General features: G+C 36.4%; 1 protein-coding gene and 1 long non-coding RNA gene across 6 annotated transcripts in view; one reads left to right on the top strand and one right to left on the bottom strand.

The window, feature by feature from the left end:
• NR6A1 (nuclear receptor subfamily 6 group A member 1) overlaps nucleotides 1-26132 on the bottom strand; it is a 208816-nt gene that overhangs the window by 104984 nt on the left and 77700 nt on the right. The window lies entirely within an intron of this gene.
• Nucleotides 9806-26132, top strand: part of LOC308630408 — a 74731-nt gene continuing 58404 nt past the window's right edge. The window contains exon 1 of the long non-coding RNA XR_014017940.1: nucleotides 9806-10111. This is a non-coding gene — a long non-coding RNA (uncharacterized lncRNA). The remainder of the gene's footprint in view (nucleotides 10112-26132) is intronic.

The following is a 26132-nucleotide window of genomic DNA, read 5'->3' as shown; positions in this document are numbered from 1 at the left end:
CTAAGTAAGTTATTCTTCCCAAATAAAATTAAAATAAGCACATTTTCAAATAAATAAATAAAGTCAATTATACATCAATAAACCTAAGAATAAAAAAAATGAAAGAGGGGACATCAATCAAAACAAAGTGGGGGGCTGGGGATGTGGCTCAAGCGGTAGCGCGCTCGCCTGGCATGCGTGTGGCCCGGGTTCGATCCTCAGCACCACATACAAACAAAGATGTTGTGTCCGCCGAGAACTAAAAAATAAATATTAAAAATTCTCTCTGTCTCTCTCCTCTCTCCTCTCTCACTCTCTCTTTAAAAAAAAAAAAAAAAACAAAGTGGAAGCAACAATATTAATTTGAGACAGAGTAGACTTCAAAGAAAGGAAAGTTATCAGGAATAACCATTAGGGAGTCAGTCCAAGAAGTAATAATCCCTAATGTGTATGTACCTACCGATTGAGTGTAACAATACACGAAACAAAACCTGATAAAACTACAAGGAAAAAATTAATGAATCCACTATGAGAGCTGGAGACTTCAACAGTGCTCTACCTGAAATGGACAGATTCAGTAGACAGAAATTCAATAAGAACACAGCTGAACTCAGCGGCACTACCAATCACCTGGATATAATGGACATCTATAGACTACTTTGTCCAACAAGAGCAGATTACAAAAGTTCACATGGAACATTCACCAAGACAGACCACATTCTGGCCCATAAAACACAGCTTAACAACTTTAAAACAGAAATCATCTAATGTCTGCTCTCATACCACAATGAAATTAAACTACAAATCAGTAACAGAAAGATACCTGGAAAATCCCCCAATACTTGAGATTACAAAAATAAAATCTAAATAACACATGGATCAAAGAAAGCATGAAGAGAAATTTTAAAATATTTTGAACTAAATGAAAATATAAACTCTCAAAATTTGTGGAATGCAGTGAAAGCAGTGCTTAGAAATTTAGAGCAATGAATGCATATATCAGAAAAGATCTAAAATCAATAAGCAAAGCTTCCACTTTAGAAAGCTAGAAAAAGAAAAGCAAATTAAACCCAAATTGAGGAAAACAATAAAAAAAAAAAGTGCAGAAATAGCCAGGCGAGGGGATACATATCTGTAAGTCCAGTTACTTGGAAGGCTAAGACAAAATGATTGGAAGTTCAAAATCAATCTCAGCAACTTAGCAAGACCCTATCTCAAAATAAAAAGTCTGGGGATGAAGCTCAGGGTACAGCCCCCCTGGGTGCAATCACCAGCGGTCAGGGATAGAGGGAGAAAAGAAAAAAACGAAAAGGCAGGCAGATGGATCAAAGCAGAAATAAATTAAACTGAAAACAGAAAATTAAGAGAAAATCAAAAAAACCAAATATCAATAAAAGATGGTTCTTTGAAGAGTTCAGTAAAATCAATGAGCCTTTAACAAGGATAACTAAGAGAAAAACAGGATACAAATTACCAGAAATGAAAAACTAAAAAAAAAAAAATCAATTATTCCTCAATAAGGAATGTTGTCCACAGATATATTTAAGATAGTGAAAGAAAACAACTGCCAATAATAGAATTGTATGCCCAGCTAGGTAAGCTATACTTCCCAAATGAAGTGAAATAAATACATTTTCAAAGAAAAAAAGGAAAAAAGAAAGAAAGGGGAAAAAAGTCAATTATACATGAATAAAGCTGGGAATCAAAAAAAAAAAAAAAAAAGAGGGGACATCACTACTGACTCCATGATATTAAAAGGAAAATAAAGGAACATGGAACATCATAAACAAGTCAGTTTCCTCATATGTATAAAAAAGGATCTGACAATACTGATTGAATTGTTATTCAAAGTAACAATTTTGCAAAGCACCTATGACTAGGGATTGGCCCATGGGGTTTCTGACCTTCATTTTTGCCCAATCTACTGTGCCATCTTTGCCCTTGTTATGATCCACAAATGACAAAACTGAAGATGGGAGGAAATGCAGTAAAAATAGAAAGTTCTATATACATGGTTTAGTATTAAAATGGGCTTCCTCAGCTATCCAAAGAAATTACCCTAATTCCTTGGCTTTAATTATACAATCAAATTATTAACATTGGGCTAGTCTACTCTTCTCAGAAAGTAAAAGTAAGCATTTTCCCAGCAGCCATAAGAGTGAAAAGGTTTATGGTCCAGTCCTTCAACCCAATTCTACCTATGTGATTTGCTCCTTAGTAGCTAGCACCTGGACATTTCTGCCTCCCTCAGGAAACTGTAAGGTCTGGAAGGTTTAAGATCCAGGAAATTTAAGGAAGGAGAAGAAAACTATATCCAAGTAATGGCAGGGTGGGGGGCGGGGGGCAGCAAAAATGAACTGGCTAAAGGGAGATAGAGATGACTAAGCTAGAAAAGAGTTCTTCATTGAAAAGCCACTGCAAAGCCCCTAATCCCTGAATCTGGATTGATTAAAAATGGAGGAAGATTTAGAAGGAAAAAATCATCAAGAATACAAATAGTAGTAATAACAAATGTTGGGAAGGATGTGGGGGGAAAAGAAATACTTACACACTATTGGTGAGATTGTAAATTAATATAATCACTATGGAATGAGTATGGAGCTTCCTCAAAAACTACTAATAAAACCACAATATGGTGCAGCAAAAATATCCCTCAGGGTTTATTCAAAATAATTAAAATCAGCATACTATGATGATACATAAATGCCCAAGTTTATAGCAGTGTGATTCACAATAGCCAAGTTATGGAATTAGTCTAGGTGCCCATCAACAGATGAAAAGGAAATGTGATACACACACACACACACACACACAGAGTTTTATTCAGCCATAAAGAACAAAATTATGTCATTTGCAGGAAAATGGATGGAATTTGAGCAAAATAAGTTAAACTCAGAATGTGAAGAGTGGTATGTTTTCTCTTATGTGAGAGAAAAAGGAAGGGGGGGGGGAGGGTGGTGGTGGGGTTTCCCCATGAAAAGTAGAAAAGAGACCAGCAAAGCAGAGGTGGTGGCCAAGGGGAGAGGGAGGGGAGGGGAGGGGAGAGGGAGGGGGAGAGGGAGGGGGAGGGGGAGGGGGAGGGGAGGGGGAGAGGGAGGGGGAGGGGAGAGGGAGGGGGAGGGGGAGGGGGAGGGGGAGGGGGAGGGGGAGGGGGAAAAATGTGGAAATTGACCAAATTATGTTATATGCATGTCAAATATGTCACAATGAATCTCACTGCTAGGTATATAATGCACCAATTAAAATTAATTTAAAAGAGTGGTGGTGGTATCTCAGTTAAGCCCCACATTGCACAGGAGTAAGAAAACAGCTCCCACACTGCAGAGTTTCCTAGGCTTCTCATGACATTAACCTTTATTCCCAATGCCTAGGAATGTTCCCTCCTACAACGTCTCAGCAGTACAGGACTCTATATCCACCTTGAAAGAGAAGGTATGCTTTTAAAAATTAAGGAATGGAGAAGTTTCTGTCTCAACCTCAGTATTATCTCACTCCATTCATAAATCATTTCTTCTCTCTAGCCTTAACATATTTTTCTCTGCAACATAAGGAAAATACCTTTCTCCTCACAGAGGTGTTGTGAAAATTAAATTAAAACCCTTATTAAATGTCATAATAGTGTGCATGGACCACAGTAGGCAAGATTAGGCATTAATGTGCTTCCCTTCCCTTTGATATATCCACTTCAAGGAGAAAAGAGGACATCCATTCTCCTTTCCATAAAACTACCTCAATCATTACCATGACCAGTTCAGAAATGTGGCTGGACCCAGCCCCTAAATACATCCTTTCCCATATCTGAGCACTGACTTCATGCCATACTTCAACAGCTCACATTAAAGAGGCCATTCTCTCACTTAGAAGCCAGGTCTTACCTCCAGCTATTATTTTAAAAAGGCAAGATTAGCTTAGAGCTAGACTGTGTAATGAGATATAAGTGCTTTGGGCATCTGTGTGTTCCCAGCATAACTAACGAGCACTGTCAATTATATTCTGCACAAGCTATGGACACACAATTTCAATTGGCCAACAGCTCTTTGAAAAATGAAGCACTGTAGGGCCGGGGTTGTGGCTCAGTGTAGAGCGCTTGTCTAGCACACACGCATGGGATACTGGATTTGATCCCCTACACCACATAAAAATAAACAAATAAAATACAGGTAATGTGTCTATCTACAATTAAAATTTTTTTTTTAATTTTTAAAAAATGAAGCATTGTAAAAATATACTCTGCTGTCATGTGTATTTAAAAAGAAAACAAATAAAAAATAAAGAAAAAATGCTGAAGCAATATCAGAGGAAGAAAATTTCTGCCCCTTCCTGTAGGCTCTGCTTTGGAAATTTACATTTTATGTAATCATTATTAAAGGTCATCTGTGCTTTTTCCCTTTCATTTCTTTAAAGGTTATTGTCACTAGGGAAGCTATTCAATGTGGTAGAACAAACAAGAGCTTTTGAATCAAGCTCTGGTTCAAGTCTCAGCTCTGCCAATCTTCGATGTATGATACTGGACAAGATGTTGAACCTCTCAAGAGTCTCAGTTTTCTCACCTAGAATGTTTTTCAAAGTTCAGGTTATCCCTTTAGTGGGTTGTGAAATCAATTTAGTGACCTGCAAATAACACTTTAAAGAAAAAAAAAAGGAGAAAATATCAGATTACATATTTCACTACGTGAAAATACCAGCTGCCACTGACTTATGATAAAATAGGACTATTTTTTTGTATTTTTCAGTTTTTGAGAAATAAAAATAAAATAATGTAGGCCAAATGTTAGCAATTAATGTTAGCTGAATGCAATCTTCTCTATAAATACCAGAAAAGTTTCTATTTCTCAATTTCAGCTTCCCAGTAGTGTGCCTTTAACTACTTCATATAAACAGAAGTCAATCAATATTATTTGCCCAAGACAAATTCTTCCAAATTATTGACAAAAATCAGGTCTGATTAAACACTAAACTTTATCAACTTTATCCTAAATGAATACAGAGAACCAGGCTGCAAAACTCTATTCAGATTAACAGTGATGTGAAAACACTCAAAGAAGCTCTTGTTGGATAAGCCCTCTCTATGTGGAAAACAGCAATCAAACCAGTATTAGATCCAATACTGTTCTGAAAGAAGTATCATTCTGCCAGGACACTCAGAGCTGGCTTCCCAGTCTGGGAAAAACCTGTTAATAAAGGTGGTGCCAGTGGTTCTATGAGGACCAAACACAGACAAGAACTAGGAGAGGTGGTCTTCTTTAGCCAACAGAACAATTTTAAAACCATATAATGTTCTATCATATGAGGAAAAATACATCTGTGAAAAAAAATCTAATTTTCTTACAGTTGCTGACAAGCTCCTACATGATAGGAGCTTGCCCCGCTTTTCCCAAGTCTCTCCTACCTGCATTTGTTCCACTTTTAGCCACACCACCTTTTCTGCTCCTCAGACATACCAACTTCAAAACTACTGCAGAGCAGTCGCATCCCTTTTGTCCTCACCACCCAAATCATACTTCTTCCAGCTCTTCGTATGATAGGTTCTTCTTGTGATCATTTGGCTATCAGTTTGCATAAGTCAGTTCCTTGGAGAGGCAATCCTACCTAACATTTCCTTAGTAAAGGAGGCTCCTCCCACCTCATACCAACTCCCTAATCATTCTCCATCATTTCCATTACCCTATTTTTACTTCCTTTAGAGTGTGGTTTCTTTTATTTCATAGTACTTTGGAACTTTTGTTTCTGTTTTCCCACTAAAATGAAAGTTCCCTAAGAATCTTTTCTATTTTATTCTTGACAACAAGAACAGTGCCATTTTCTTACATAAACATATAGACATATGTGTTTATATTCATTATATGTTTATATTTTATATTATACTCAAACAAATGAATGAAGACCATTGATGCATGCATTCCAGGGCCACATTATTGATGTCAGAATTTATATTTTCAAAATAATATATGAAAGAGAATTACTCACATAAGAATGTGAACTGAGTTTAGCAGTTGTTAAACCTCTATAAGAGGTCTAAGTTACTAGGTTGCTAATGGGTGAAGCTTTCCTCTGAGCATCATGAAACCTATCTATTAGAAGGCTATTGCTCCTAACACCCAAAGAAAGAATATTTGGTTTGGAACCAGTGTTAGGCTTAAATCTCATGTTTTCAGACCCACTGATGATCATCCTCACTATGAAGTCGGCCCATGGGTCAAAAGAAAGAGAGTTCACATACTTGCTGATGGGACCACAAATTGGTGCAACCACTATGGAAAGCAGAATGGAGATTCCTCAGAAAACTTGGAATGGAACCACCATTTGACCCAGTCATAACACTTCTAGGTTTATACTCAAAGGACTTAAAATCAGCATACTACACTTACACAACCATATCAATGTTGACAGCAGCTCAATTCACAATAGCTAAACTATGGAACCAACCTAGGTGTCCGCCAACGGATGAATGGATAAAGAAACTGTGGTATATTCAGCCTTAAAAACAAATGATATTAGGACATTTGCCAGTATACGGATGTAACTGGAAAACATGCTAAGTGAAATAAGCCAATCCCAAAGAACCAAAGACTGAATGTCTTCTCTGATATGTGGATGCTAATTCACAATAAAGGGGTGAGGAATAGATGTATTTTGGACTAGACAGAGGGGAGTGAAGGGAGAGGAAGGGGCATAGGGATAGAAATAATAGTAGAATGAATTGGACATTATTAACCTATGTGTATATATGATTACATGATCTGTGTAACTCTACATCATGTACAACAAGACAAATGAGATGTTCCATTTATGTATGATGTGTCAAAATACATTGTACTATCATATATAACTAATGAGAACAAATTTAAAAAAAGAGAATTCAGATCCCAATTATACCTCTTTGCTGTGAGGACTCTGGCAATATCTATAATCTATTAAGTGAAGATAACAATATTTGTCTGGTATGGGCTATTTTAAAGATTAAATAAGCTAAACATATATATTGTTTATACATTTGCACAGTGCCTGGCATATTACAAAAGCTCAATAAAAATTACTATTCATGTATTCACATTTTTTCCAACTAATGTTTATTGATATCTACTTTGTAGTCCCTGTGCCTATACAAGAGGCACAAGGTACAATTAAAGAGGAAATGGTCAGGGCGGAGATGTAGCTCAGGGGCAAGAGCACTTGCCTAGCATATGTGAGGCCCTGGGTTTAATCCCCAGTATTGGGCACCCGAAAAGAACTGGTCATGGTCCTTACCCTGTAACAGCTCACAGTAATTATAATAGGAAATATAAACCCATAAATAATAAATATAACACAATTAGTAGGAATGCAGAATGTACTATGTCTCATCACAGCAGGAAGGATGAAAAGAATCTTCCCTTCATTAGCAAACCTGTTATTAAGGACTAGTCTCTAGAGTTAAAAAGCGCATCAAAACGCTTCTAACTTATATAATGGAAAGAGCTCCTAAGATGGGTCAGAGCAGAGGCCCTCATAAGATTTTAAAAATGACTGTTTTAATAGACAAAAGGTGGAAGAAATTCAAGTGTCCATTAACAAATGATTGAATAAAAAATATACTCGATTTGTACAATGAATCAAAATGCATTCTGCTGTCATATATTTCTAATTAAAAATATTAATTAATTAAAAAATAGACTCTACCGTCATGTATAACTAAAAAGAACAAATTTTAAAAACCAGGGCTGGGGTTGTGGCTCAGTGGTAGAGCACTGCCTGGCATGTGTGAGGCACTGGGTTCAATCTTCAGCACCACATAAAAATAAATAAAGATATTGTATCCATATACAACTAAAAAAGTATTTAAAATTAAAAAAAAAAACACAAATGAGGAAAATGTGGCATATGCAAATAAGGTAGTATTATTCAACCTTTAAAAGTAAGGAAATTCTCATTATCTGCAACATGGATGAAACATGCAGGCATTGTGCTAACTAAAATAAGCTAGTCACAGAGACAAATATTGCATGATTCTATTTATATGACATACCTAGAACAGTCAAGTTCATAGAGACAGAAAGCAATGATTACTAGGGGTAGAGGGGAGGGAGAAATGGCAAATTAGTGGTTGATAGGTACAGAGTTTTAGTTTTGCAAGATGAGAAGATTGATTGTTGGTGATTTTGGTTGCAGAACAATGTGAATGTACTTAATGCCACAGAACTATACACTTAAAAATGGTTAAAATAGTAATTGTTGTGTATATTTTTACCATTTTAAAAGATTTTTTTTTTTTAAGAAAAGATCTATGGTTTAAAGAGAGAAGGCTTGGTAGAGCAATTGCCTAGGGTTTGCAGGGCCCTGGGTTTGATCATCAGCACTGCAAAAAAATAATAATAATAATAATTTTTTAGTTATAGGTGGTCACAATATCTTCATTTTTTTTTTATGTGGTGCTGAGGATTGAACACAGTGCCTCACACATGCTAAGCGAGCGTTCTATCTCTGAGCAACAACCCAAGCCCACTGAAATTTTTTTTTTGTAAAGAAGAAAGGAAGAGTGCTCATCTTCCTCTTCTCTGACTTTGTGCGTCCTTACATCTGGCAGCATATCAACCCAGCTTTTCTCACAGAACTGATAATAATTTTAGCAAAATCCTCATACAAAAGATGTTGTACAACATAGTAAACACCTAAAAATTTACAAGTACACAAACATTTAAACCCAGAATTTACAGCAAAATAAATGCTTAGACAGTGACCATGGAATTATTTCAACAAGTGTGACAGAGGTAGAAAATAAACCCAAGTATATGTATGCCTAAGTACTGATTTAGGACTATATAACCTTAAGAGAAAGTCAGTCTATGGGAAAAAAAGATGGGTGCATAGAGAGTAAATTTCATATATCAGAGTCAAGGTCTCCTAATACAACTTTATTGCTTCAGTTTTTTTTTTTTTTTAAAGGGTCAACTTGCATTAAACAAAGCAACTGCCATGTACTAACAATGCCACAACTGACAGTCCAGTATAATGACCTGGTTTTCCAGTGGCACTGAAAGATGGGGAAATAAACTCCAAGGACCCTAGTTCCTACAGACTGAAGAGGGCAGACCATAAGAGATTAAAAGCTATGTCACAGCTCACTGGAGTCTGTGCTCTCATAGCTCCCCCCTGGCAATCCCCTAATGTGTCTAAGGACTGGGATAAAACTGACAGTCTCATAAAGGGGATAATAAGAGATAAAGCTTCTTCTCCATGTGTTCGAAGATTCCAGAATCCAAAACTTAACTTCTCTCCTGTTCATCCATCCAACTTTCATTAAGAGCAATTTATACCATCTAGAAAAGCTTCAAAGTTAAATGCTACTGTTCTTTTTACCTTATCAAACCCATAAAATCAGGACCAAGGGGTGGTCAGCATATAAAACCTTGTTAGGATCACAATAAATTCTCAAATCAAATAATTGGTTTAAGTTAGAGCCCAATTCACCGACAATAAGGTAACCTAGGATTCAGGCAAAAAATCAGCTGCTTTCTTGCATTTTAGAAACATGAGCATTTCTCCTGACACAAGCACATACGTGTAAGCAACCTCTGGGTGGGTAATGCCACCAAACAAAAGCAACACCTTCAAAGTCTCTCCCAGTGACTAGAAGCAGCCAGACACTCAAACTGCCAGTCCTGAATTACGGCCTCTGAATGGTGAGAGCTTCACATTTCACTGATCAGGGCACAGCCCAATCAGAAGACAAACCCCTGCACTGCCAGGGACCAGCAAATCCGCTTTCTTCCAGTGTGCACATGACTGAATGTGCTTCTGTCCATCATCTGGGTCATATATAGTTCAATGCGAGCTGAGCAGACAGGGCTGCAAGGAAATCTGGCGCGGTTCAATACCTTGTCTAGCCTGGGTTCCAGTATCTATTTTTTTTATTTTTATTTTTTAACTGACAAACTCATTTCTCTACCGGGACATGATGCTGTGCTGGTTGGAAGTTCCATTTCTACAGCAAGAATCCTATCTGGAAGCACAGAAGTTGTCCTTTAGCCACAGCAGCTTGAACTTTTTTGATTGTTGTTGCTGCTTTCTCCCATCACCCCCATCCCCTTTGACAAAGATCCAACTGTAAAAAGTCTTACGTAACAGTTCAGGACTACTTCGGTTCTTTTACTGGGTAAGCACTTTCAATTTGTTTTTTGTTTGTTTTTTGAACTAAAAACCATTTTAAAATTGAATCTGTTGAGAGGCTTGACTAAAATCATTTAAGTAATTTGTGTAGTGAAATACTGTCAGTGAATTTTTTAGTCTCATTTCTGCACGTGCTCCTTTGTTCTCAGAACAGAAGCTTTTATACACACCCCATAACGCAGCTGGAGAAGAGTTATGAAGTCAGTTATTATAAGGAACACAAAGGTTGCTTTGCATTCTTTGCCTTTAGATAATTAATTTTGTAGTTGTTTTCTTAAAGCAGAGTTAATTAAAGAAGGAAGAAATTCACAAAAGAATAAACTGCTAGAGAATCTAGCAAAGTTCGAAGTTATTACCACCTTTTCTATCTGTAGTTTTGTGTGGCCAAACACTTGTGCCGCCTGGGGCGGTGGGGGTAGAGGCAAGGATAGACAGAGAGGAACTAAGCCAGACATGGACAAAGGCATGAGCCAAAACCAGACAGTCCTGGCTGTTCGATAGGCCAGCAGTGGGTGAGACAGGTCAGCCAGCTGCAGGGGCGGGAGGGGGGAAGGGGCATGGATGCGTGAGGTGCTCATGCGTGCGATCGTGACTAGATTCTGAAACTGCCAGCCATTTTCCCAGCTATGCTTTTGTACAATCTAAAGGAATGTATCTCCTCTGAAGCAGTCTTGCCAGAGCCCAGTGAGAGAAAGAAGTTATGATAAATACCACAATGTATGGAATCAGAAAATGCTGAGAACTGGGGTGGGCTAGAGGGAATGTAGAGGGTGTGGAAATTTTTTAGTGATCTGGAATTTGTTGAGTGACAGGAAGTGCCCCCAAGCCTCCCCCCACAACCAACTCTTCTCAGTCGCGCCTGCTTTTGTCTAACTCTTGTAATCTACACACTACTCCTTACAAAGCTGTCTGAGTTTAAGACAAAAAGAAACATAAAAGGCTCTCCATTTCATAGTACCTATGATATGGAAGGAGTGTAAAAACACAGCTATTCAAGTCTGTGGAGATTTTTTTTTTCAGGTATACAGAAGAAAGATAAAATAATTTTCCATGGAAAAATGAGAACTCTGGATTATAGTCAAGATCCAAACTTGCTTTAAAAAAAAAAAATCCTGATTCTGTTATAATTTTTAGGTTTGCTCCTTAATTTGAAAGAGATTTGTATGGTGAAAATACTCCATTTGAAGTTTCCTCTAGTTTCTATGTAAAAATTTGAATTTGGGGAGAAAAAATTCAAAGTAGTAGAGTGCACTTAAAAAAAAAAAAGAAAAAAGGAGGATTTATCCTTTCATTGGTTGGAAAGTATTTTGAAGAACTGGTTTCTTGGAGAAAGCAGCTCTCTCTCTCTTACTTTTTGCTTGTATGCCATAAAGATAACTTAATGTTACAATAAATGGAAGGTTAAAAACTTCTGAGAGAAAATAAGTGTTCTAAGTGAAAACAACTTAGGATTCCCCCAAACTTCCATATTCTCAACAGATACACTAAAACTTAACAGAAAAGTAGCCAAATAATTAAATGGCTAACCCTACTTCTGAGAGTATGAAATAGAACATTAGTGTACATAAAATGATATTCTGGAATGTTTCTACCGTCTACCACAAAGGATGTTAATGGTCAGCCTAGGAGTTAATCTTTCCTAGCGTGGCTCTGAGCCTTCATGCCGAGCAGACATTATTCACAGGACGATTCGAAAAGTCCATTCATATATCTCACTACCTGGATTTGAATAGAAACCAGACAGCAATTCTTTAGTTCCAGCCACCATTCGCCCCACTGGACAATAGCGATTTGTTAGCACAGAGTCACAGGCTGTGGGACACAAAGCTTGGAGCTGCAGAAAGATGGGGGATTCAGGGAACAGGAAATTACAGGCTCCATGCACTCCTGGCAGCTCTGAGAATACAAAAAAAAAAAAAAAGGGCAACACAGAGATGCCATGTTTAAGAGCTACTTCTAGCTTTTTAAACCACCTCCAGTGTCATAAAAGCTCTATTGTGGAGTACATAAAGTCACGAGTTCCATGTGCTCTCTTTTCTCACTCCAGGGAATTTCATTCAATGCCCAGCACAGTCAGAAATATCAAAAGCATCCAGAGTTGATTGGTTGTATGCTCTGGTAAAAAAGACAGGAACATTATATAAATGTCAGGGGAAAATATATTTAGTATAAGTAACACAAAGTAGCTTTTAAAAATTATTTCACAAGACCAGATAATCAAAATATAATCAAATATATCAAAACTCTTTAGGGGCACTAATTTTTCCTCCAAGATAGCAAATAAAATTTATTATTTAATTTCATCGAACGCTTCTTTAAAAAATATATAACAATTTTAAAAACAGTCTTATGTATAAAACTCCTGAGTTCTGGGTTGTATTTGCCAAAATAAAAATTAAAAATCAAGTCCCCAAGCACTTTATTTTGAATGTTAGAAAGGAAAACTATATTTTCTTTTGTTAGTTATCAAATTACTGTAGCTCCTTGGCTAATTTAAAAATTACCTCTACTTCACTTTCTTGAGACCTAAAAAATAAAATAAATGTATATTCTAAGTGAGGTAGAAGACAGAATTCTCCAATCTCAATCAATGACGAGAGGGAAAGAATACATGGGCTGGGCTCTGTCCAGGCCCTCATGCTACAACCTGACCACCAAAAGGCCAAACTGGTGTCCCATTTCAAAGAAAAGGAGACCCTGGACAAGGAAGCTGTAATTAATTTTGTTCCTCTGTGATGCACTAGCAAAACCAAGATATCATATCTGAAAGATTGATCATATGAGATCATGAAAAACACCAAAAAGTACTTTGGAAATGTGAACTGTTCTACTCTATCTCATCCTATGATAATAACACTTTCGGGCTGGGGTTGTGGCTCAGTGGTAGAGCTCTGGCCTAGCATGCTCAGGGCACTGGATTCGATCCTCAGCACCACATAAATGTAAAATAAAGATATTGTGTCCACCTAAAACTAAAAAATAAATAAATATATATTTTTTTTAAAAAAAATAACACTTTAAGTTGAACATATACCATATTTAATGTTGCTAGCATACAAATCAGCAACCTTTAAACTACCAACAACTGAGTTTCCTCATTCTATCACCACTCATCAAACACAACATCACTTACTGTCTCAAACTGTGCTGTCCAATTCAGTGGCCAGTAGTCACATGTGGCTGTTTAGGTTTAAACTAACCAAATTAAATAGAAATTTGTGTTCTTCATTTTATACTAGCCACATTTCAAGCTCTCAATAGGCTTATGTGACTAGTGCCTACCATATTGAACAGCCCAGATATACTTCTATATCAGTGTAGAAAGTCCTACTGGACAGTGATACAAACCATGTTCATGCACACCTGCCTTAAACTACATATCCAGATGAACATGAAAAAAAAAATCTAAGAAAAAAATACAATGACAAGCATAATAAAATAGCTAGTTAATGAGATACTTGACAGATGCTTAGAAATGTATGTGAAATCAATGGCAAGGAAAAGAAAGCCATATCAGATGTACTTTCATTTCTTGGTCTGAAATGAAGAAGTTATGAAGAATATTAAGACAGCAGTGGCAGACAAGTAGTTGTGGCCAGGATAAGGAAAACATTCCGCAATGGTTCTAATTTAGTGTCAAAAAGTTCTTCATCAACATATGGCAACTAATTCTATAGTTATCCTTACAGTATCACTGTAACAGACAATACAGAATAATACAGAGCAAGCAAGGGTCTTGAAGTCAGTCAAACCTGAGTGAGTTTATTACTAGCATCCACTGTATCAGCTATATGACATAAAGCAAAACTAATTTATCTCTCTGAGACTCGGTATATTTATCTGCAAAACAGGGAAAAGGCCATGCTACAGTAGGTATACAAAGCATTTAGAAAGGTGCCAAGCATGTAATAGGGATTTGAAAAAGGGTATCTATTATTTATTACATTTTACCTTTTCATTTCAGTCAATGTGACTCCTTGTAGACACCATTCAAAACATACTATTCAAAACATGAGGCAAGCCTTCATAAGCAACTATGCCAAAATATATAAATTGGCCACATCACATCAATTCAATGGAATAAAATGGAAATATATGGAGGTCAGACATCTTTTCCCACCACTGTGTAACCATGCTATCCACCCCATCACCCTGGCTTTACCACAAAAACTCATGTCATATTTGGCTCAAATAACCAGCAAAGTCTCTATGTGTTCAGAGAGCTATATTTATGGGCTTTTCTGGGCATAGGTGATAAACAGAAGGACCATGTTATATAGCCAAAAAGAAAAATAAACTTTGATCTGTCAAGAGGTACATGTGCACTATTAAATAAGTAAAAAACAGTATTCAAATACTGGGAACTCAACTCCTATTTGGGAAAATGGAAAAAAGATATTTTAGAATCGTATTGATAAGAAGTCCATTTTCTCTTGTTTAGATGACTGAAGCATACTGGAAAACTTTAAATGGAAATTCTTTAAGATTAAACACTGAATTAGAGCTTTTTTTTTTTAAACAAGGAAAATTTAAACCATCTACATTACAGTAGAGATGAACAGGCAAAACACCCAGACACCTTTGATTATTGTGAACTTGATTTATGTAAACACCAGAAGCAATGAGTAGAACCTCCTCTCAAGGCTTTAGTGGTTTAAAAAAAAAAAAAAACTAATGGACTTCTATCATCACTACATGTCTTAATCCCCAAATCTACCCTCATTAGATGAGATTCTTAGTCTCTGATACCATTCTCAACCTGTCTATTCTATTTGTACTTGGTGCAAGAAACATTAATCTTGGGGTCAAATGGGCATGTGTTGGAATCAGCTCCATCGCTTATTTTACCATGGGATCTTAGGTAAGTCACTTCCCTCTTTGTCACAGACTTTTTTCATCCACATAATAGAAATATTTTTTTTTTTTTTTTAAAGAGAGAGGAGAGAGAGAGAGAGAGAATTTTTTTTTTTAATATTTATTTTTAGTTCTCGGCGGACACAACATCTTTGTTGGTATGTGGTGCTGAGGATCGAACCCGGGCCACACGCATGCCAGGCGAGCGCGCTACCGCTTGAGCCACATCCCCAGCCCCACATAATAGAAATATTAATGCCTTCTGGTCGGGCTGTTTTAAGGATCAAGGATCATGAATATGAAACACCTAAGGCTGTTTTTGGCATGTGAAAATGCCAATTCTATGAAAAATTTTAAGGGCATAAGGTCTACTTCACTGTTTAAGACCTTCCCCAGAGCACATGCTATCCTCTGTTTAAAACAAACATAAATGTAAAAAATGTCAATACTACACAAAGAATTTAAAATCTTAGAAACACAGATACTGACTTACCTGAACTAATATAGGAAAAAATATTATTTGAGGTAGGACATCAGATTATAATAATGTAAGGTATATTTTAATGCTGTGTCAAATTTAGTACTATTAAGTATAAAAACCAACGAATCTTTTTCTTAAATTTAGAATTTCCCTTAGACTCTTTTGTATTAAGAGTACTACTAATTCATCTTAGTGATTAAATGAAACATGAAGTCCTAAAGTACCATCCATGAGTGAGAAATTAAAATAGCCTCCTACTGGCATGGGAAAGAAAATTCATATCTGGGTTGGTTTGTTTGCAGTACTGGGGATGGTACCCAGGGCCTCAAGTATGCTAGGCAAGCACCCAGCTACTAAATCACGTCCCCAGCTCTTTTATTTGGAGGTGGGAGCAGTACCAGTGATTGAACCCAGAGGCACTTAACCACTGAGCCACATTCCCAGCCCATTTTTATATTTCATTTAGAGACAGGGTCTTGCCGAGTTGCTAAGGCTGGCTTTGAACTTGCTGGGATTACAGGTGTGCACCACCATGCCTGGCTTCCAGCACTTTTTATTTTGAGACAGGATCAATTACCAGGCTGTCCACAAACCTGGGGATCTTCCTGCCCTGGTTTCCCAAGTAGCTGGAATTACATGCATGTGCCACCACACCCAGCAGAAAATTTATCTTTCTTAAAATCAAAACTACAGAAAGAATTCCTGGGCAAAATATTTTCCTACAACATCAGTGGACACATTTTAAATTTTGAAAATAATCCAGTAGAAATAAAGAAATAGTAGGTGTTCCATTGGTGGCAACAGAGGGTGAGGGGGTGGGCAGTAACCAGGGGTGCTTACGCACTAAGCCAAAACCCTAGTCCTTTTTTAAATTTTTTTTTTTAAGAGAGAGTGAGAGAGGAGAGAGAGAGAGAGAGAGAGAGAGAGAGAGAGAGAGAGAGAGAGAGAGAGAGAGAGAATATTTTAATATTTATTTTTTTTTTTAGTTCTCGGGGGACACAATATCTTTGTTGGTATGTGGTGCTGAGGATCGAACCCGGGCTGCACGCATGCGAGGCAAGCGCGCTACCGCTTGAGCCACATCCCCAGCCCCTTAAATTTTTTTATTTTGAGATAGGATCTTGCTAAATTGCTTAGGTTCTTACTAAATTGCTGAAGCTGTCCTTGAACTTGTGATCCTCCTGCCTCAGCCTCCTAAACCCCTGGGATTACAGGCATGTGCCACCATGCCTGGCTAGTAAGTGTTTACTAATGATGTTGAATAACTGAAAAATGTTGAACATGCCACATAACTTTTCAGAACATGCAATGCAGAACTGTAAGGGAGATAATGTGGTATAATAGAAAATCTAAAACGGAGGTGTTTCTTTTAAAAACTGGCCAACCTAGACATGAATTTATATCTTAGCTTTGCCACTATCTAATAAGGTCATTTTCACTAAGCCAGTTCTCTAAGCCTCTATTACCAGTGGTAGTCCAAAAATACATTCATATCAGAACCAAAAGAACAAATAGCACTTAAAAATGAGAATTTAGCACTTAAAGGTTAGAATTTGCCAGAGGGTATTCATGAAATTGAGTTTCTCCAATATCTAGCCACAAGATGTTTTATACGCTTTAGCAGATAGATTGAAAGACACACAGATACACATATGTACATAAATAAATAGGTCTGGTATCATGGATTTCCATGAATGCCATCATTGATAAAGCACAGAAAAGGTTCCTGAAGATCTTCAGCAGATGGTTTTGTCTCCTTATTAAATGCTAATCAAGCAGAGCCCTCTATATCCAGTCATTCAACAAGTCATTATTAAGCTCTCTGTAAGTAACATGCACAGTGTTGGACCCAGGTTGAATGCTAAAAATAAAAAATAGAGCTCCTGCCTTCACGGAGCTGACTGTTACAAAATGAGGTAATAAAGGGCCAGAATCCCCATCATTCCAGAGAAATAAATAATAATAAAAAGGTAGGGAACTGTGTTCAGAAACCTTGAGAATAGGTCTAGTGATTTGGAGGAACTGTCTTGACTTCTGTTTAACTCATGTAATTCATAAAATAATGGGAAAATGTACATACTCAGTTCCAACTGGTTCAAGCAAGGAGGTATGCTAAACTATAGGATCTTAATGGATTTTCAATGAAATCATTAAACCATTAAGGAAATGAAAAATGTTCAAACACAAAGACTGGTTTCAAAAAGACCATTAGTCAGATCTGTGGTAAACCTCTATCATATACAACCTGAGTCTCCTTTTGATGGAAGCTCAAGAATAAGATAATTTCTGGGGCTGGGGATGTGGCTCAAGCGGTAGCGCGCTCGCCTGGCATGCGTGTGGCCCGGGTTCGATCCTCAGCACCACATACCAACAAAGATGTTGTGTCCGCCAAATACTAAAAAAAAAAACATTAAAATTCTCTCTCTCTCTCTCCCTCTCTCTCACTCTTTCTTTAAAAAAAAAAAAAAGATAATTTCTGGAGGGGATAAAATAAAGGGAGTCTGGACAGGGAATAGACTGAAATATATATTTCTTCTCATCCTCATGCCTAAGATACATTCTTGGCAATTAGCATTTCCTTTAATGATGCACACCAGGACTCCAGTATTCAAACCATGACTAAGCTGGCACTTAGAAATCAAGACTATCAGAGATGGATGATCATTATGAAGAGAAGGGAAGACTAGAGTCTTAAGTTTCTATGGCAATTCTCCTTGCAAATCAAAATCCTTATGCCTTTAAGTATCTAAATATTAACCCCTTTTCCAGCTGGAATTTGCTATCATAGACTATACAATAAATTTGCTGTTACCAATGGAGTGAAGTACATGCATCCATATGTGCCACAATGGCACAATGTTATCTCCATAGAACCTCCCAAGATCCAAAAGTCCCAATCAAGAAATTCCCATTCCGGTTACTTGCTTATAGAATATGGTTTTCCACCTAGATTTTCCTCATTAGTAAAGACTCAATTACCATGTGGATTTTGCTTCTTTGTTCACTGAAGTTAAACTGGAAAAAAAATGTCTGACAGATGTACTTGAAGCAAATTAGACTGTTACAATAAAAAAGGAAGACCTTTGGTTATCTGTTACTGTGATCTAGATTTTAGTGGAATTACTTCCATTTGGCTTTCTAATAGCCTTATAATTTGTCTCTGAATAATCTTATATTATCAGATATAACAAATCCTTTTGCTTGACCCTTTAAGAGTTTATAGGTATATAATTCATTCATTCAAGGGGTAGGGTATCTATTCAGTGCTTCCTATATGCTAAACCCTACTGTATTCACAGAATAGACAGTAGTAAACATCCTTGGGTGCTATAGTCACAAAAACTTCAATCTAGTCTCAACGTGATCATTTAACTGTAACTCTAGACAAATTTGCCTCTGTGAATCTCAGGTATCTCCTCTGGGGCAAAGGATGGGAAATAATACTACTTTATAAGGCTGTTGTGAAAATTATAAAATGTTTGTATCTAACATAATGCCTTAACACCATAGATTTTATCTTACAGTAACACAGAAGCTATGGTTTTACAAATTGTAGATATTAATATTATCCACACTGATTTCATATTCATGCCTAAAAGACTCAATCTAGTTTTTAAAAATAAGTCTCAAAGGCGTAAATGTATCTGAAATATTTGCTTCAGATGTTAAGGGTAAACAGAATAAGAACTGTCAATGAATAAAACTCAACTTTCTGGCTATTAATAAGGTTCTGCCTGTATAGAAACCAAAACCTCGAGGTAGCAAGAATACACGAGAAGACTAAAGTCATGATATTAACCGTAAAATAGGTCCAATACCCAAACAAATTGTAAAGGATAGGCACTTTATGTCTAGTAGTATTACTATTTCACAAAATTTAATTGAAAATTATATAAAAGAACTCTATATAAAAGATTTGGGATCTCAATTTCTGCCTTAGCCATCAAGAAAGCGATTCTTTTCCTCTGAAGATTATTATAAAAATCTCATAACAATTTTCTCTGAAGGCAAATTCTTAGGCTGATTGCAGTGATATACCTCAAAAAATTTTTTTCACTTTATATGCTTACTACTAGACTGAAAATATGAAAATCATGAAGACAAAAAAGTATTCATAATTCTACAGAAATTATTCATAATCCCGTTACCTAAAGAAAACCTCTACCAACACTTGGCAAACTTCCTTCTAGTCTTACTTTGTAGTTTTTAAATAATGAAAAATTTTCTATTATATAAAAGTCACCTAATCCGTACAGAAACTTTAGATTCTTGCAGGGTATGGTGGCGCATGTCTATGAAGCCAGTGACTTGAGAGGCTGAGATAGAAGGATCATGAGTTTGAGGCCAGCTTCAGAGACTTAATGAGATTCTGTCTCAAAATAAAAAAAAATTTTAAATGTCTGGGCATGTAGCTCAGACATTTAACCCAGCACCCCTGGGTTAAATCCCCAGTACCAAATAAATAAATAAATAAATAGATAGATAAATAAATAAATGAGAGAGAGAGAGAGAGAGAGAGAGAGAGAGAGAATAGAGCTGGAATTATGGCTCAGTAGTAGAGTGCTTGCTTGCCTACTGCGGGTGAGGCACTGGGTTCCATCTTCAGCACAACATAAAAATAAATAAAATAAAGGCTTTGTGTACACCTACAACAAAAAAAAAATATTTTTAAAGAAATTTTGAGAGAGAGAGAGAGAGAGAGAGAGAGAATTTTAATATGTATTTTTTAGTTTTCGGTGGACACAACATCTTTGTTTGTATGTGGTGCTGAGGATTGAACCCAGGCGGCACGCATGCCAGGCGAGCGCGCTACCGCTTGAGCCACATCCCCAGCCCTTTAAAGAAATTTTGTCATCTATAACACCAGAGAAAATATTTATTAACATCTTAGTGTGATTCATATGCAACAGAATCAATTCTCAATATTTTCATATCCTGATTTATTCACTAATAAGCACTTCTCAAGTCATTAAAATGGTTTTTATAGACATCTGGATGGTTTCTAGTTAGTCTCTAATATAAATACTTCAATGAATATACTTAGTATCCACATTTCTGCTAATTTTTATGGTATGACCAATTTACACTTCTATCAGCAGAGACTGATAGCACCTGTCTCATCCTATACATAATTAGCTATACATAATTAGCTGGTACCCTAATCTAATAAAGTTTTGTTTGCTCAATGATGAAATAAGAAAACTCAAAATGAAATAAGAATGAGAAAGTACAAGAGGTCTTCCTCATAAGACAAATTATACACCCCTATAAATGCTAGATAGTTGATAGCAATGTTCAACACCTTCTAATAGGAAGAAGCATGTATAAATTTAATGCCAGGCTCTAAAAATTGTAGAAGTAAAAACAAACCAAACTAAATCAAAACAATCTTTCTTATGGATACAGTTCATTACTTAGAACCAATGAAATGGATCAAGAATGTGTCCCATCAATGCAGAGGATGGGGAATAGAAAACTGCTGATAAAACAAGATACATAAAAAAACAATATTTTCATGTCTAAATCATTTTCAAATTTGGGCATCACAAACAGCATTAAAGATGGATACTTATTTTTGGTTTTCCTAATATAAAAGGAAATTCTATAAATTCTTATTGAATATTTATTCAACAAATATTTATAGAATGCCAACTTTGCTTCAGATACCTTCATTTAGATGGAAAGTTAAGAAGTACTCTTTGCTCAAACAATTTACATTGAGTATTCTTTAGCATACATGCAACATTTGTCCTAATTGTTGAAATAACACATCTCTGACTACGGCTAGAAAAAGGAAAGAAAATATTTCAAGACCCTGTCCTAAATGATCATTGTACTGAATTTCAAAAGTAAAAATTTCTTTACAGGGGGGAAAAAAAAAAGTCAATCCAATCCAATTAGATTCCTTTCATGTTGCCTGTTACCAGTGCAGTCATGTTTACCTGTAGTCAAGAGGAATGTAAACACTAACAGGAAGGAAAAAAAAAAACTTCTTAACAGAATAATAAAACTCCTATCATTTTTCATTTCCTTGCTATTTTCTCTATATAGCCTGCTTGAGTTCTACAAGAAAGAATTCTTAACAGAAAATAAAAATTCAGGTTTCCTGTAAATGTTGGAATATGTGCACTACATAAGAAATCATCACAGTAACTCCACACACCATAAATGGGAGCTGATATGCCCACTTTGAAAAGTCGGATTTTTAGTAAAGTTTTACATCTACCATAAAACTGATATCTGCATATACCCAATGTGTTTCAGAAATTCCACCTCCCCAAACAATAGGAAATACCACTTATCAAGGGAGTGTTATATATCAAACACTATGCAGTGCTATTCTGATTTTTTTTCTTTTTTCATATGTGAGTATGTGTGTATGCACACGTGTGTGTTACTGGGGACTGAACCCAGGAGCATTCTGAGTTATTTCGTTAACTTTTTGAGACAGGATCTCACTAGAGGCTGAGGTTTAATATTATCAGCCCATTTTCTCAACTGAGACACTAAAGACTGAAAAGAAATGACTTATTTGTTGTCAAAATTGTTAAAAGAGAGTCCAGATTTAAACTCAGATGTCTTGTTCCTGGGGACTTGTTCATTTCACTATAACCAGTTTGATTTTTTTATGGTTCAGTGAAATTCTATCCCCTTTCAATTTTTTCCTGTCAAAGACTAGATAATTTTTTTTCTGTCCTAAAAACACCAGTTTCTAAAACCACAAGGATATGGGTCTGTACAATGCAATTTTACATACAATGAAAATAGATTTCTGGATATCAGCAAGTATACAACCTAAATTATGCACGGAACTTTTAAAAATAGCTAGATATCATTATTTATGAGGCTTCGAGTCTCCAGAAAAAGTGAAAACTGAAGTATAAACAATACAGTCTAATTTGGAGAGGTATATTCAGCATTTGCTAAAATAGCTACACCAGTCTCCATTGTGCCAACACTGTGCTAATACTTTAATGTTATCTAAAAGAATATATAATATCTTAGAAGAATGGCATCTCTGGACTATATATGAATGTAAAAGCCCTTTGTAAATGGTAAAACAAAACAGTTGTTATTATTTTAAGGTACTTGTTCTGTCTTAAAATAGCCCCTGGGATTTGTAGTTACTGTTAATAAGAAATTGGTACGCATTCACCAAAAATGTTTCTGAATTTGGGGCAGAAAGCCAAATGTAAACAAAAAAAAGGGGGGGGGCACAGACAACATGAATTTGATCAAAGCTTCATTACTCAATTTCTTCCTCTTCTTCTTCTTCTTCTTTTTTTTTTAGTTGTTGATAAATCTTTATTTTTTTGTTTACTTACATGCGGTGCTGAGAATCGAACTCAGTGCCTCACACATGTCAGGCAAGTGCACTACCGCTGAGCCCTGGCCCCAGCCCCTCATTACTATATTTCTAACTAAATATCTCTAAGACTCAGTTGCCTCAGATGTAAAAAAGAGCTCCTCATACAGCAAAAATGATAAGTCTTTGAGGATAAAGTGCCTATGCCAAAGATGGAATAGTGTTCAATTATTATTCTCTTTCCCTTAGTGTTTTATTTTTCTTATGAGGGCAGTTAGAATTCAAAGTTTGCTAGAGAATATGCAGGAACAAGGATTCCACTGCCCAGAAATCTGTGGCTAGAGAGCAACTGTTTCATTAGTAGGTTTCATACTGGTCTTCTATTATTCATTTAGTCAGGTACTTATTTAACCATCACTCAACAACAGTACAATTTATTTATCCAGAGAGTCCTTGAGCACCCATTCCATGGCAAGTCAGGCATAAAAATGCCTTAAACCTGCCTATCAAAATCCCATAGTCAAGGAGAAGAGATAAACCTGTGAACAGACTATGGGCGCTATGCTAAAGGAAAGGCCAGGATGTTAGGAAGCATAAAGCAGCAGCACTTGAACTTGGAAGATGACCTGGAAGAGAGATCTGAGGTGAATCTTAAAAGATAAGTGCAGGGGCTGGGGATGTGGCTCAAGCGGTAGCGCACTCGCCTGGCATGCGTGCAGCCCGGGTTCGATTCTCAGCACCACATACAAACAAAGATGTTGTGTCCGCCGATAACTAAAAAATAAATATTAAAATTCTCTCTCTTTCTCTCTCTCCCTCTCTCACTCTCTCTTTAAAAAAAAAAGATAAGTGCAATTTGTAGAAAATAAAGAAAAAAGGAGATTTTCAGGCACCAAAACAGTGTGAGCAAAAGTACGGATGTTACAGACAAAACCATGTACTCAAGAAAACACATGCAATGCAGCTAAGCTCATGGGAAACTGGTAAAGTTGAGGAGGTTCAAGGGGGCTTCTTTATAAAGTACATGCTGTCAAAGACACTCCAGCCCTACTGTAGTAAAATTCACTGAATTTATGTAAAAAAGGTAACTTCTATTTTAGATTTATATGCTAGTGTCCCCCAATCTGTTTTAAATACACACAATCGCTTTGCATCTAGCAGTGAGAAAACTCTGCCCGAGAAACATGTTTAAAATAACAACAACAAAAACTTATCTGAACTGGATAACTGGGGTAGCTGCTCAAGAAAGTCTTCTCAGATTTTCACTTTGATGACTCACAGGAATGAATGTACATAATAGGCCCCCCAATAAATACTGTATTAAAATTTGTGGTGAGGGGAAAAAAATCTGTTTTATTTATTAAAGAGCCCAGTGTAATTAAGATCTTAAAATAATTTTCCCTTCTTTCCTCTACCCTTCTTTCACATGAATTTAGTCAGCATAATTTCTCAAATACTTTGTTTGGTCACTATTATTAGTTGTTAAGCTCCAAAAAGCTAAGAAAAGGAAAGTCTGCATTGTATTACTAAATTTTTACATTCTGACATTAAGTCTTTAGGTTAGCTCCATGCAGAGGCGGTTGGCTTTAAGCAAAAGTTACGATTCACTGTCAACAAATACTGACTGGGAACATGAAACAAGGAAGAAATTCAGAGTGGATGAAGCATAAAGGGTATGCCTAGTTTAGGAGCAATGAGAACAAGATGTCCAATAACATAAACCCACTTCATGTTAAGGCACTTAGATTTTATCTAAAGGTAGTCAGGACACTGGGGTATTCAAGTAAAGTTAAATGTGCATTTATTTAGCCACTAGGTGGAAGATGGGGTAAGAGTGGGCAAGTCCAGAGGTAGAGACGACTTGGATTGTTGCAGTTATTCAGATGAAATGATGATGAGGTTTTTTGAACAAAGTTGTGGCAATAACCATGCAAAGGGCTGTCACATGCTACAAAATAGATGAACTATGAGGTCATTATGCTAAATGAAATTAAAGATTCCACTTATGTGAGGTACCTAAAGGAGTCAAATTCATAGAAATAAAGTAAAATGACAGTTACCAGGAGCTGAGAAGAGGGGAAAATGGGAATTGCTATTTAATGAGTAGGGACTTTTGCAAGATGAAAAAGTTCTAGAGATCTGTTACACAATAATGTGACTATGTGCAACACTGCTGAACCATACATTTAAAAAGAGTTAAGATAGTAAATTTTGTGTTTTTAACAGTTGAAAAAAGGATGCAAAAGGGAAGGAAGGAGGGAGGGAGGGAGAGATGGAGGTGGAGAAAGAGAGGGAGGGAGGGAAGGAGGGGGAAAGGGGGAGGGACGGAAGGAGGGGAAGAGAGAGAAACAGACATTTGAAAAGGTTGGTTATTTTCATGTTATTTTCCTGAACTGCTAAATGAATATGGCTAAATGAGATCTGAAAGCACCATGAAGTTTTACATGGCCCCAAATATCTCACCGTAATACTTGACATGCTGCTACTCAACATTCCCTCCATCAAAGTCATTCATTCTTTTAAATAAAGAGCATGCTTAAAACATCAATCAATGAATAACTCAAATATAAGAAATATTAAGACAGAATAAAAAGTGAAACCTTGTGTTGGGAGTGTAGCTCAGTGGTTGAGCACTTGCTTAGCATCCTTGAGGCCTGACATAGGATCCCTACCTAGTGAAAAAGTAAAACTTCGTCAACTTTTGTACAACTCTATTCACAACCTAAGGCATTAGTAGTTTGGTGTGATTTATATTAACTTTAATATAAATATATAGGGGGAAAAGTCATTCTTGAAGACCACTTTAAAGTAACGATACCAAAGTCATAAATGGTATTTTAAGTCCTTGATTTCTGGACTTGCCCTCAAACTTTTAAATCACACTGCGGCTCAGCTCTTAAAAAAAAAAAAAAATCTTGTATTCAAGTGTTCAAATATAGTTAAGTATATACATTTCAGATGTATAGTTCAGTGAACTTTTTTTTTTTGACAGAGGAGAGAGAATATCAATGCCTTTATTTTTATGTGGTGCTGAGAATCGGGTCCTGCCCGTGCTAGGAGAGCGTTCTACTGCTGAGCCAAAATCCCAGCCCCTAAATGAATTTTTTTTCCCAGAGGGAACACGTGGGGAACCAATATACAAATCAAGATAGAATACCCTGTGCCCTCCCAGTCATTTTATTCCCTCATTAGAACTAACTACTATTCTGATCTCCATCACCTCAGATTAGTTTAGCCTCTTTTTGAACTTTATATAAAGGGAAATCATGTACTATATAATCTTTTGTCTTATTTTGCTCAACATTTTGTCTAGGAGATTCATCCATACTGTGTTGCATGTTGTGAGAGTGTGTCCTGGTTTACCAC

This window comes from Spermophilus citellus (genome assembly GCF_964194105.1).
Source record: "Spermophilus citellus genome assembly, chromosome: 2".
Taxonomy (NCBI): domain Eukaryota; kingdom Metazoa; phylum Chordata; class Mammalia; order Rodentia; family Sciuridae; genus Spermophilus; species Spermophilus citellus.
Note: the sequence above shows the minus strand (reverse complement) of the source record. Positions and strands in the feature narration are given on the sequence as shown.